The sequence below is a fragment of the Periplaneta americana genome, chromosome 12 (assembly GCF_040183065.1).
Source record: "Periplaneta americana isolate PAMFEO1 chromosome 12, P.americana_PAMFEO1_priV1, whole genome shotgun sequence".
In the NCBI taxonomy this organism is placed as follows: Eukaryota; Metazoa; Arthropoda; class Insecta; order Blattodea; family Blattidae; genus Periplaneta; species Periplaneta americana.
Genome location: NC_091128.1, coordinates 145,125,146 through 145,137,589, shown reverse-complemented (window position 1 = coordinate 145,137,589; position 12,444 = coordinate 145,125,146).

Genomic DNA, 12,444 nt, shown 5'->3' with positions numbered 1-12,444 from the left:
GATATAATAGATAGAATGGAATAGGATTTATAGATAGATAGATAGATAGATAGATAGATAGATAGATAGATAGATAGATAGATAGATAGATAGATAGATAGATAGATAGATAGATAATTTTAAAATCTATGGAAGGAACAATGTAGAAATCACTGGAATACTGTGCATTTATATGAATGACACACATTTAATTAAACAATCTTCATTACCTAAAATAGCTGACATTTCTAGAATGAAATGGTTTTTTTTTTACTTGGTTACTTGATGACGCTGTATCAACTACTGCGTTATTTAGCGTCGATGTAATTAATGATAGTGAGATGGTATTTGCGAAATGAGGCCGAGGATTCGCCATAATTACCTGACATTTGCCTTACCTCGGGGGGGGGGGGAGATCCAAACAGATAATAAGCCCAAACGAGAATTGAACCCATGCCTGAACGCAGCTCTGGATCAGCAGGGAAACTCGCTACTGCCTGGACTACGCCGGTGGCTATGAAGTATGTTATTTCTTATCAGAAAGAAGGTTTACCTTTATCTTATATTTGAATCTTTTTCGATATATCACTACACGGGTAAGACTCACGTAAGATGAGGTCAATATCATGCCTAGAATTCATCTAAAGACAACAAAGAATGTACGATAAATATCGGTATGCATACAGTATGTGGAATTCGAAGAGTTGGTCCATAGAAACTATCGCTGTCGACTAAGAAATACCATCATCTAGTAATTATTTATAGATCTTGCTCATAATTTTGAATTCAATTAATTCTGTGATTGAGATTGCGATGAACAACCATTCGGTTATGAAAGAAAGATTTTAAGGGGAAGGACCTACACCTACAGGAAAGACCAAATGTTAGTCAAAATTAACATTCTTTTATTTTTACCCTTCATAGTATTGACTTCATTTGAGCGAAATTTCAAGGTCGTTAGGAAGAATAATTGACCTTTTAAGCCATTTTTAAATATGTGTGCTCAAGTTTCTCCATTGAATATCCGGAATTTGTTTATTTTACATTTTTCAACATTTAATATGTAATATCTCAGACAATGATAGAGTTAATTGAATAAAATTTTCAGGGCATATTCTCACATTATACATGAATAATTCTATAGGAGAAAATTGTCAAATTTCAAATTAAAGAATAAGTTAAAAATAGACGTGCAATTTCCTTTCTCTTCATAAAAATGCAAAATGAATAATGTAAAAATTAAAATTTCTAAAAAAGTCAGACAAAATTGATTAGCAGTCTTTTAGCTTTAATTTAAGACAAAATTTGTGATTCTGTGATACTCTTGAGAGCAGATATGTTATTTTATTTATAATACTGATTTTTTGCATTTTTTATGTCTGTGACTGTGCTGTAAAGAGCAAATGTGAAAATGTTGAATCAGAAGCTCATGTTTTCTACAGAGTTAAAAAAATTCTGGCACTGGCTTGTTACACAATATTACATGCATTTTTTTGCATCACCATGACAACGAGTTTGATTGCTTCTGATTGTTCTGTTGTAGGTATTCGTAATTACATATTTAATTCTCGAACTGAAATAATATATTATCACAGTCTAGTATATACAGTCACGAAGCTTGAGTTGTTGAGGCTACTAGGAACAATAGACTGTATCGGTACTATTTCGCATTGTCTATTATGAGGCGATCGTAACGATTCTTGTGGTTAGCAACTGTCTATGGATGCATATTCCCTACGTATTGAGCTTTGTAACTGTGCAAGAACAGTTGCTAAGGCAATGCCATTTGTTTTGTATAGCTCGCGCAAGAAACGATTACCGAAAACCAATGGTGACGTTGCTGTCTGTTTTGACGTGTGTATGTAGGCACGCCGAGGGGGGAGAGATGCGAGCCGATAGAAGTACTGTCTTTTCCAAGAAGAAGAACAAATGAGGACATCGCTGTGGAAATAAGGAACGTAGCAAGAGAAAAATTCGAATCTAATTAAACGCGCAACATATGTTTACGAATGAAATAATAATACCGTGCGATACAAGACACGTATTCACATGCAATGGAACAAACTAAAGTCGTAATGTAACTATCACAACGCAAGACTGATTCTATCGATGTCATTTCTGTTCCGACTGTACTCTCGAATATCATTCAAGTTATCTCGTGACCTTTCCTCTCGCCCGCTCTTCCTTATCGCAGTGTTTGATTCGCATTCCTTCCGTCGGTAATCCGTGGTTGCGAGACCTATAATAAGTCAGTGTTAGAGTTTTTAAGATTGTTTAGAAAATAACAAAGAGCTGAGCAATTGAAATGACCTCTTTAACAGCACTATTATTTAGACATTTAAATCGCTTAAATTTATCTAAATTCAGTGTCGTCATGATCACCTAAACGTACTTAAAAGTTAACGACGAGTTAAGGAAATAATTACTCAAAGCGACTATCTGCTGAGTTTGTGTTGTTCTTCTGTTGTGGTTGTTAATGGACAAGTTGGAGCTCAACATTTCGTTTCAAAGTTTGGAAGAACTTCCTGGAAAGTGATTTTTGTATAAAGTGGACGGTACGTTTAATTTACGAGCTATGCTTTTATCATTACTACACATGCTGCTTACTGGCCGTTATTTTGAAATCATACGTAATACATTTTGAGTACATGCACAATAAGGCACGTTGATTTAGTTCTTGCACAGTGTCATGAATCACTGCTATTTTACAAGTATGAACAGAGCAATTCGACCATTTTGAGGGAGGAAAAGAAGAGGGACGGGAAGGAAAGTTAAGAAAGGAATGGAGTAACGGGGGTAATGAAAGAAGGGAATTATGGAAGGAAAGAAGAGCAAGAAAAAGTAAAGAAAAAAGGAAAATAGAAGAGGAAACAAAGAATGGAAAAAGAGAGGAAGGTGGAGGAGAAAGGATTAAAAGAAACACGGAAGATGGAGAGAAAGGAAAGAGAATGCCATAGAAAGGAAGAAAACGGCAGACAAATACAGACGTGGACAAATTATTAGACAAAATTAATTATATGTGCAACAAAGCTGTATTTATAGGCAGAAATAATGAAAAAAAAATGTATTTTGCACAGAAATAATGAACAGAAAATTGAGTCTGGAGGTTACTAATATTTTGTGAACATTTCCTTATTATTCATTAACACGTTGATTTTGTCAGAGATGCTGGAAACCAAAGTTTGACACTTTCTTTGAATATTAGCATCATTTAGCCAGATATCAGACAGTGCTTAAGTGAATACATGTTTTGTTGTAAGCCTCTTTTTGTTCACTTTCTTCTTCAGTATAGATCACAGATTTTCAATTTCGTTTATGTCCGGTCTTCTTGCAGGCCATGGGAGAACAGACTGTTGAATATCTTCTGCAGTATATAATTAAAACACCAGTAGTACCAACACAGCCAGACAAAATATACTTAACCATTGGAAAAATATAACATAAAATGTAAACAATCATCTTTACAACAATAAAGACTCTGTGAATTAAATAAATATATGACGAATTATATTATGTTTCCAAGAAAAACGTTTTAGTCTAATAATTTGTCCACGTCTGTAGAGGGGAAAAGTTGTGAATATTTTGAAATTAATTCAGAACTTTATACCTGAATATGTTTATTTTTTGCTTTATTGTTTATTGCAAGAAAAATATAATACAATGAAATAGTGAATATACAAAATTTTAGCACTCCTCTGAAAGAGAAATAAACCTCATTCTTTTATAAACATAACTTTTCTATTATTTTTCTATAAAACTGATTCTTAACTAAGTTACAGTACTTAAAACCTTCCGTGACTTTTGAATAAGCCTATGGATATAGGCCAGCGTTGTCAGACAGAGACTAAACGGAGCGGAGCGCTCCGCTATGACTCGTTGCGTGATCCGGTGTTTCCACAGACATAAGCAAGTTCACGCTCCGACTGCACTCTCTAGCTCTACAACCGGTTTTGGAGCTTACAATTCTGACACTACTGATCTATGCCTATGTATTTTTATAGCCTACATAATTATATTTATATTTTTTGTATATCTGTAAAAGTTTGTCATTTCTTATGTTCCTTTTACAGTGTAATTCTAGTGTTACACTATCAGTTTATTATTGTTATTATTATTATTATTATTATTATTATATACATACTGTTCTGCCAAATTGCAGGTCTTTCACTGCAAACCCAGCATTCACCAATATTTCTTATTTTCTGCCTTCCACTTAGTCTCCACATATGATCCATGTATCTTAATGTCGTCTATCGTCTGATAATATCTTTTTCTGCCCCGAATTCTTCTCCCTTTTACCATTCCTTCTAGTGCATTCTTCAATAGGCAGTTTCTTCTCAACCAGTGACTCAACCAGTTCCTTTTTCTCTTTCTGATCACTTCAACATCATTCTTTCTTCATCCACTCTTTCCAACACTTCATTTCTCATCCTGTTTGTCCATTTCACACTCTCCTTCCTTTTCCATATTCAAATTTTAAATCCTTCTAGTCGCTTCTCTTCCATACAATGTGACACTCCACAAAAAGCGATTCACTAATCTCTTCCTTAGTTCTTTTTCCAGAGATTCGCGTACCCAGGTTTCTAGACTAGCCTCCTCCCTACGTCGCCAGCTGTCATTCCGGGAATGCTATGGAATGGTGACGAAATGCAGAAATGTTGACGAAATGATGTAGATACCTGACGTAGGAAAACGGGAGAATCCGCAGAAAAACCCCAACTGCAACCTTGTCCGCTACAAGTGTCACTGTGACCGGGATTCGAATCCGGACCGCCTGCGTGACAGGCTGAAGGTCTGACCATTCATCCTTCGAATTGCTCGATATGTGATTCTGACTTCATTCTGCTAACGGTTTCATTGTCAACTGTCGATGAAAAACTTTATCAGATCCTCACTCTTTTCCACATTTCCATTCTTTCTCGTTGTGGCAAGCTTTCAGAGTGTAATTTATCTTCTACCCTTTTCTATCTTTCAGAGCTATTACAATGAAAACTTTGGTCGTGTGATGAAGTTTGATTTCCATTAATCTTTTTCAATTTTTCCCTCCTTTCTGTTGCGCTTTAACGATGTTTGACGGCGCAGATTTCTTCAATATTCGCATGATCCTTATCGTGACCGATTCAATACCATACTGTCTACTTCACGATAGTCAGCAGATGTTAAATGGACTGAATATCACTATATTTCTTATTTGTTTCTTCTCTCTGCACTAGTTTCTTGTATACGTCTATTTGTATTCTGGTGGTGTGGTAGAGAAGGCCTGATGGCCTTAACTCCGCCAGATTAAATAAAAAAATAATAAATTAAGCAATTAGATGAATAAATAAATGAATAAATAAATAAATAAATAAATGAGTGAATGAATAAATAAATAAATAAAAATAAATTAATTACATAAACAAATGAATAAATAAACTAAACAAATAAATAGATATTTAAACAAATAGATATTTAAATAAATAGTTAAATAAATAAATAGTTAAGTAAAGTAAATAAATAAATATATATATAAATGAATGAATGAATAAATAATAAATTAACTAAATAAACAAACAAATAAACAAATAAATAAATATTTCAGTAAATAGATATTTAAATAAATAAATAAATAAATAAGTATTTAAATAAATATTTGAATAAATAAATCAATAAATATTAAAAAAATAAATATTTAAATAAGTAAATGAATATATATTTAAATAAGTAAATAAGTATTTAAATAAATAAATTTTTAAATAAATAAAAATTAAAATAAATAAGCAAACAAATAAGTAAATAAAATAAATATTTAAATAAAGAAATAACTAAATAAGTAAATAAATAAATAAATTAATTAATACATGAATAAATAAATAAGTAAATAAGCAAATAACTAAGTAAATAAGTAGGTAAATACATGAATAAATAAATAAATAAATTAATTAATTAATTAATAAGTAAATAAATAATTGAATGACTGATTTAATTTCCCAAAGTGTAATGGTTAAAATCGATTATTTATTTAGTATCTAACACTACAAACTTGTACTAAAATGATCAATCTTATTCGTACTAGAGATATAACTACTCCTAAGATATCAGTATAACCCTGACGCGACTTACGATACATAACATTAGGGAGGAAGTTAAAGTCAATGAGTGTACAGTCTCGTTTCAATAACAGTACTGAAGTTCCTTCCTAAGTGAACAGTGTGGTAGTTACCGAGTGAAGTGACGTATCTTAAGTGTTGTACAATTTTATTAAGATGAAACAAGCAGTATCATATATTTATAAATTGAATGTGCTTACAGAGGAATTTGAGAGTCAACAGTTCAGAGCAAAATGAGAAGAAATACTATGTAAATTGTGTAAGATAGAATTTAAGGGATTAAAACGTCAAGATCTAAGATGCTATTTTAAGTGTACAGACACCATGAAAAATGCTGATTTATCAGCAAGTTGAGAGAATGAAGAAGCATTTTCAGCCGCACAATCTGAACTTTTTTTTCGGTAATTGTGCCACAGTACTGAATGATATATTTGCTTGTCTACGAGTAAGAATAACATGACATATGTAGTCAACATTTAAACTGAATTCAATAAATTCCATTGCTTTACAAATACAAATGTGTTTTTATTTTTATACAATGTGATTAAAAACGTTAAATTAACTCTAAAATATAACCATCTCTTGAATAGTCTTGAATTTTATTCGTAATAACAGCGTTTAATAATAAGATGTTCTTTAAACGATGATACAACTACAACCAACTGCAAATAAAGGCCCTTTCTTTAAATCGGAGCAGGTCTGATAAAACGTTTACTCCTTTGGGAGAAGAAGTCTAGTTAGGGATGGAAGTAATGATAGTTGGAACAGTGAGGGAAGACGAGCGAGGGAAGTGGCTGACGTAGATTTTTTCCTTCAAGTCCCAGACTCCCTGATCAGTCGTCAATTCTTTCCATGCAACGGAATTAAACACACACATTGTGAGAAAAAAAACTTATGTCTGAATCTTGGGATTGCAGTTTTTGCTCACTAGTAGAAATATGTACTATGGTAGCTCTGGAAGTAGAATCGTTCTCTGAGGATCGTCATAGCTTGGTCTTTGTAATAAAGGATTATGTGTTTTTGATGCCGATTGTAAACCCACTTTCGTATTTAAGAGGAATAAAATTTGCCTTCAACTTGGAAGATTAGCTTTCGTAGCCCTGTCGGTAGTTTTACAATATTAACATAGTTTGAATCTCACTGCAGACAAATTATATTTATACTTCTATCAGTTTTAAATCTCTGTCTATATCCGTATCAATAATGTAAGTTATATTATTAATATTATTATTATTATTATTATTATTATTATTATTATTATTATTATTATTATTATTTATTGCTACTAATATGGATGACTAGGTGAATCAATTGACAGTAGTAGTAGTAATTACTATTATTATTATTATTTTTTAGTATTATTATTATTATTTTTATTATTATTATTATTATTATTATTATTATTATTATTATTAATTATTGCCACTGATATGGATGACTAGGTGAATCAATTGACAGCCATTTTCATTGTTATTATTATTATTATTATTATTATTATTATTATTATTATTATTATTATTACTTACTGCTAATGAATGCATGACTACGTGAATCAATTGACAGTAATCATTATTATTATTATTATTATTATTATTATTATTAATTACTCCTAATGAATGCATGACTAGGTGAATCAATTAACAGTAATCATTATTATTATTGTTATTATTATTATTATTATTATTATTATTATTACTATCATTATTATTATTAATTGCTACTAATATGGATGACTACGTGAATCAATTGACAGTACGTAATTATTACTTACTTACTGGCTTTTAAGGAACCTAGAGGTTGCTTACATAAGCCCGCCATTGGTCCCTATCATGAACCAGACTAATCCAGTCTCTACCATCATATCCCACTTCTCTCAAATCCATTTTAATATTATCTTCCCATCTACGTCTCGGCCTCCCCAAAGGTCTTTTTCCCTCAGGCCTCCCAAATAACTAACTAACACTCTATATGAATTTCTGGATTCGCCCATACGTGCTACACGCCCTGCCCATCTCAAACGTCTGGATTTAATGTTCCTAATTATGTCAGGTGAAGAATGCAATGCGTGCAGTTCTGTGTTGTGTAACTTTCTCCATTCTCCTGTAACTTCTTCCCTCTTAATCCCAAATATTTTCCTAAGAACCTTATTCTCAAACACCCTTAACCTATGTTCCTCTCTCAAAGTGAGAGTCCAAGTTTCACAACCATAGAGAACAACCGGTAATATAGCTGTTTTATAAATTCGAACTTTCAGATTTTTCGACAGCAGACTGGATGATAAAAGCTTCTCAATCGAATAATAATACGCATTTACCATATTTATTCTGTGTTTAATTTCCTCCCGAGTGTCATTTATATTTGTTACTGTTGCTCCAAGATATTTGCATTTTTCCACCTCTTCGAAGGATAAATCTCCAATTTTTATAGTTCCATTTTGTAGAATATTCTGGTCACGAGACAAATTCATATACTTCGTCTTTTCGGGATTTACTTCCAAACCTATCGCTTTACTCTCTTCAAGTGGAATTTCCGTGTTTTCCCTAATCGTTTGTGGATTTTCTCCTAACATATTCACCTCATCCACATATACAAGAAGCTGATGTAACCCGATTATTATTATTATTATTATTATTATTATTATTATTATTATTATTATCAATTGCTACTGATATGGATGACTAGGTGAATCAATTGATAGTAATTATTATTATTATTATTATTATTATTATTATTATTATTATTATTATTATTATTATTGTTACTGATATGGATGACTAGGTGAATCAATTTACTGTAATAATTATTATTGCTACGCATATAGATGAGTAGGTGAATCAGTTGGACGGTGATTAGCAATAGTGATCCAAATGCCAAAAAAACCTGTTTCGAGATATTGGCCATTGAAATAAATTTGCTTTTTTTTTTTTTCTTTTTTTGAAAAACATTTTATGCAAGAAGTATTATAACATTCATACTATTACAAAAAATAGCGCAAATGATACCAAAAAAGGCAAACGTATTTTTAATAAGTGACTAGCATTTGAAATAATATTTCAAAGCAAAATAAATAAATGAATTTTATGCAATAAACGAATTTTTGCTTATAAATAGCAGCAAAATTCAGATATCGCATTATTTATTTTTTCCGAGTTAAATTAGCCTACCATCAATAGATTTGTGCAAATATCTCATTTTTTCAAATTGCTGCGTAACTCCGTTCAATTGACAGTAATTATTATTATTATTATTATTATTATTATTATTATTATTACTATTATTATTTCGCTAAATTAATAGTTTGGTCGATTGTCATATTCTTCAAAATGACATTAATTCAATTTCACAATGGTCTGTTGAAAATGGAATGAAAATTAATCAATCCAAAACTTTTGTTATTTCCTTTTCACGGAAGACTATCTCCCTAAAATTTAACTATTCTCTCAGTAATGTCGTAATTACTAAGAACGATTGTATTAGAGATCTTGGTGTCCTACTTGATTCTAAATTATATTTCCATGATCGTGTGCAATATATTTACACCCATTCGTTAAGAATGCTTGGTCTAATTAGGTCTATAACTTATTCTTTTTCCACTCCTATGTGTTTATTAATTTTATACTATACGTTGGTTAGATTCAAGCTTGAATACGCATCTGTTGTATGGAACTCCATTACTTCCACTGACTCGGCTAAATTGGAGAATATCCAAAGAAAATTTATTTCCTTGTGTTCTTATAGATTTTTACCAAATTCCGATTATAACTATGAGATTAAATGCAATTATTTCAATTGCGGTAGTTTGTTCACCAGACGTCAGGATATTGATTATTTATTTTTTTTGTAAAGTCATTAAGGGTGATATTGATTGTGAATCTTTCATAAGCAATATCAGTCTTCGTATTCCTGCTAATGGTTTAAGATTTCATAAATTCTTTTATAATAAGAATCCTAAATCTCTCTCTCCGGTCTGCAGATGCATTAAATATGCTAATTTGCATGCATTCAACTTGGATCCATTTAATGTGTAGTATATCTTTGAGTTTTTAACTCACTGATCTAATTTTATAATTATTTGTCCATTTTATTTCTTGCATTTGGCCAATTGATTAATGTAGACTATTCCATTATTTCAATTATCTCATTGTACTAAATTTATAATTTTATAATTATTATTTGATCAATGATTGATGTAGACTATTATATTGTTTGTATTTCATCTCATTGCCATTTTCTATCATTCATTCTCATCATCATTTGTTGTTTTGTTCTGTTTTATCATTGTCCCATAGTATTCTTAGTTATCCATTCATCTTCATTATTGTAATTAATTGTAATTATATTTATGTGTAATAATTATTTTTGTTTTATGTTTTTGTTATATTTGTGCTGAACTGTAATTGGCCACTGGCTGTTGTACAGCACATTAAATAAATAAATAAATAAATAATAATAATAATAATAATAATAATAATAATAATAATTATTATTATTATTATTATTATTATTTCTATCATCATTAATAGAGTTCCATTAGCAGCAGGATGATTATATTCCTCGTAAATCCAACTGGACCGTAGTTTTCTTAATGAGAATGCAATACCTGTTATGACAGATCAACATTGCGACATGAGCTCCTGGAAAGCTGCTCGGCCCGATAAGCAGGAGGCGTCATTATCTTTCGTATGCGAGGAAGACAGGGTTTTTTGTTCAGTTAGTCTTCAAATCTGACGAGCCTTAATGAGATAGGAGTGAAAACGAGCAGTGGTGGGCATTAGCAAAGGATGAAAAACAGCTTTCCATATTATTTGTCAACGTTGAAACTTGGTTGCATGAAACATTATCCAAATTAGAAGTTGATATCAACATTGGGAAGTCAGAAGTAGCGGGAATTTTAGAGGTGTCCACTGTTACTTGTACCGCTGATTGAGGTTCTGACTGATATGTACACTAGGGTGGAGTGAAAATATGAAGTTTATGGATTCAAAATGTAATACCATGGAAAAATTGTGGAATGATATCATAAAGAGCAATGCAAAATATATTTTCTCTAGCTTAATATTTAGAGGTGCCCCAAGAGCATCATATTTTGAAATTCTCACAAAATTTTGAGGTTCAGATTTTTTAGCGAGAGAACATTCTCTAGTGATTTAATCTGAACAGGATACCAGGAAAATGTAAAAAAAAAAACAAGCAAACAAAAATACATGTTAAAAGACTGCATATTTTTGGTCTCCCGTTTTTTATCTTGAAGTGTCACAGAAATCTCAATTGATAAGAAAAGTTGGAATAATCACAAAACTCTTAGGTATGATATAATTAATATAACAAAATTAATGGAAATTCATTCTGCTTATGTTGCAGGCTATTTAAATCAGAATATCTCTAATTAATATAAGAAATCTGACCTTCTACTCTTTATTCGCAATCGAGGACCGTTTTTGCAAAACTTGCTAACTGTAAAATTTCCAAAATTGAGATTTTGATGGATTCGTTAATATAAGGCAGGCCTCTACATGATGTTCAAAGCGTCTTAGTAAAATTGGGTTATTTCTCTTCATTGTAGTGTGTCAAAGTGTGATCGTTTTTTCAAAACTTGCTTTCTGCTATAAGTTAGACTTACAGCAAAATTTGCTTACTATAGTGTTTTTGTCTCTCCTGTAAAATTTAGTTTTTTCAGTTAGCAAGTTTTGCAAAAACGGTGCTCAATTCCAGAGGGGCTGAATACATCACAATTACCTATCTATCATGACGTAATAAAATATTATCTAAGTGTCAAAAATGAATTAAAACCTGAGTTCAAATCAAAAGAACCTACTGTTGGAGAGATTTCAGAAAGAGTTGCTATCAAAACTAAGGAAATCCAGGTAAAGCCATATATTCCGACAATCAGTCATGCAAGAATATTACAACTGACTCGTGCTTACCATGACCAATACACAAACTTAATGAAGCTTTGTAAGAAACAACATAGTGACGACAACTAAAATGACAACATTGCAAAATTCAAAGAAGAAACAAACAAACAGCTTGATAGGCCTATATGGAGCTGCAAATGCAAAAAAAAAAATAATAATAATACTGTAATTGTGATAAAGACCGCCGTGTTCCAAAACAAGAAATAATGTTTTACTTGATCAAAGAACAGAAAGAAGTATGGTAATTGGATCTGTTGATTTAGTTACCACTCAAAAAGAAATGAAAAAGTTAACAAGAATAAATTCTAACTAAAAAATAAAAAGGGCTGAAATGAAATTTGTCATATTTTATGTAAAATACTATATATTTTGTCCCTTTTGATCCCCTCAAAAATGCTGTATACTGCAACCCCAATTTAGAGTCTTTCAAATAAAATTTAAATATGTGATTTATAGCAATT